The sequence below is a fragment of the Nelusetta ayraudi genome, unplaced genomic scaffold (assembly GCF_046127955.1).
Source record: "Nelusetta ayraudi isolate G7.1 ecotype Tasmania unplaced genomic scaffold, CSIRO-AGI_Nayr_v1 ptg000053l, whole genome shotgun sequence".
Classification (NCBI taxonomy): Eukaryota; Metazoa; Chordata; class Actinopteri; order Tetraodontiformes; family Monacanthidae; genus Nelusetta; species Nelusetta ayraudi.
In genome coordinates, this window is record NW_027466103.1 from 4288348 (window position 1) to 4290822 (window position 2475).

The following is a 2475-nucleotide window of genomic DNA, read 5'->3' on the forward strand; positions in this document are numbered from 1 at the left end:
GGTTGGGTCTGAATTGCTCTTCTTCAGAATGGGCGTCACCACTGCTGTCTTAAAGGCAGCAGGAAAGACACCCATCTGGAGTGAGCAATTTACTATATTTAAAATCTGTTCCTCAAAGAATCTGATCAAATGTCCTTAAAAGTGATGTGGGAATGGGATCTAAAAGGCAGGTTGTTGGGTTTACTTGGGATAAAACTCGACCAAGTCTCCTCACATCAACCAGGGCAAAACTCTGCAGTGTTTCCTCGGATAGAAGCGATAGAAGCGGTGTGTTAAAAGATACATTCCAAAACGCTAAAAGACTGGACCTGATTCTGTCTGTATGTTTGAACTAAATAATGTTTTATTTCCCTTTTTTAAGTATTGTTTTGAACATGTTTTTCAATGTGTGTAGTTTATTCTTTCCCTACTGATAGAGCCAACATGTCCTCGACATTTCTATTCATATTATTTTCCTTTAAATTATTTTGTCATCATTGTTGAATCATAATTTAAAAGCTTTTTTTTAACAGAATGAAACAGCAGCAGAGTATTACATACCAGATTCAAACTGTTAAATTGTATTTGCTGTTAAGAGAAGTCTAGATAGAACAGAGTTTCTTTAGCATGAAGTGAAGCCCAGAGCAAATATTAGAAGGAAGTGGTTGCATATCTATTCCTCCCTCCCATCATAGATCTTGGGTGATGTGCAAAACAGGCTCTACTGGAACATGTCTGCAACACCCTATTTGGCAAACATTTGCAGCTCACACACTTGAGTTTTGGAATAATTTTTTTGTTTCATTAAATTCTTGCAGTGCAGGACAACTGGGCCACAGCTCTTTGACTAGTGCTTCACATGCTTTGGGTTCATCAAATGTTTTACCAATAAAAGGATATCCTCGGCTGCAGAACTTGAGACTGTTACACAGATCGTTGTCATCAAATGTTAGCACCTGAAAGAGAGAAAACAGACTAGTAGAAAATCTAAATATTTTTTAAAGGATGGAACCTTCCGTCAAAATTCAACTTATACTTTGACTCAGAGTTATCTTTTTAGAAATGTACTGATTTCTGATTGTTATCAGGATATTATGTTGTTTGTAAGAAGCAGTGAAAGGAGAGTCACCTGATCACCAACATGCAGGGCTACGCTGACATTATCCCACACATAATATTGTGCTGGATATTTTTCAACAGCCTCCATCAGTTGTTCACCGGACTCCACCAAGGCCCAACTGAAAAACAGCAGCAGTTGTCAGTATTTGTAATCAAGTTGTCAGTGACTCATCAGAGATGAATCGACTCACTTGTGGGTATTACACATGGCCTGAGCCCTCCAGATGATGCGACCGTCTTTGTAGGCACAAACAGGGTTTGGTGTGTCTGTCAGCAGGTCATAGTCTAAGAAGAGCTCCTTATCACATGGTCGGTGGACCAGCACCATGTACATCACTTCCTGCTTGTATAGGTAGGTCCTGAATGCCCGCATTATGGGCTGTTGGCCATCACAGAACTGAAGAGGATAAAACTAAGGTTAGATTATGTGAAATTGTGAACCACAGCCATCTGGTGCCTCAATTAATGCGGCCGTCACTGCTTATCTCTGATGGGCACGCTGTATAAAAACGAGGGCTTGTGCACCACGAGTTCGCAACTTCCGGGTGCCCCACTTCCGCCGAGTTGCTCCACCTGGTCAGCGACCAAGTGTGATTATTTTATGGTTGTCTCATCTGATCGCCTCATTGTGGGGTTGCTTGGCTCGGGTTGTTTCTGCACGCTCATACACGTTTTCTTAATTTTCGCGACGGTCGTCAAAATTGGATTCTCTCCTTCATACAGTTCAGGCACCAGGAGCTTCCCTCCCCCTCTTTCGGAGCAGTTCTGGTTGTGTTTCTTCGTCCCCCAGGTAACTCAGCCGGCATGCTGCAGTTGGGGTAATCAGCGTGGCCAAGACCAGCTGTTCTGCCGATCGCAATTGTGCCGCTGGGCGCAAAGTAATCCTCCCTCTTCACCTTTTCACGGTATGTTGCCGGACTAGTTTGTTTTTCTCGCCATTAATGTGTCCTTTTGCCATAGGAATAACGCGTAATGTGTGTGCGGTCCTGTTCGCCCGTACCGACGCCCCCTCATGCCCCCTCACGCCCACTGGCTATTTCTATTACGATTATATAATATAATTAAATAAAGTGTGTCATTATATATACCAGTTATTGGTCCCTTCACCCTTATGTTGCCACATTCATAATCATCACTTCATCACTTTCCTGTCAAATTTCCATTCCTGATGAATGTTCTGTTCCACAGCAGCACTGCACCTGTTTGCTGTACGCCTGCAGGACTTTCTCCAGTGGGAAGGTGAAGCGGTACGCCCCGAACTTGGAAGACTCCTGGAAGGCTGGAGAGGTGGCAAACTTCTTCAAGACGTCTGCTCTCACCTGAACCCGTTCATCTGTCTGATTGGTCATCATCAGACTTGTCGCCGCTGCAGTTATC

The 2475-nt window shown here is 43.5% G+C and overlaps 1 long non-coding RNA gene across 1 annotated transcript; it reads right to left on the bottom strand.

Moving 5' to 3' along the window:
* Window positions 1-515: 515 nt before the first annotated feature.
* Window positions 516-1528, bottom strand: LOC142896440 (uncharacterized). The gene is made up of 3 exons (XR_012928352.1): window positions 1290-1528; window positions 1109-1217; window positions 516-935 (listed from the first exon to the last, which is right to left on the bottom strand). It is a non-coding gene; the product is annotated as an uncharacterized LOC142896440 (long non-coding RNA).
* Between the last annotated feature and the right edge of the window lie 947 nt (window positions 1529-2475).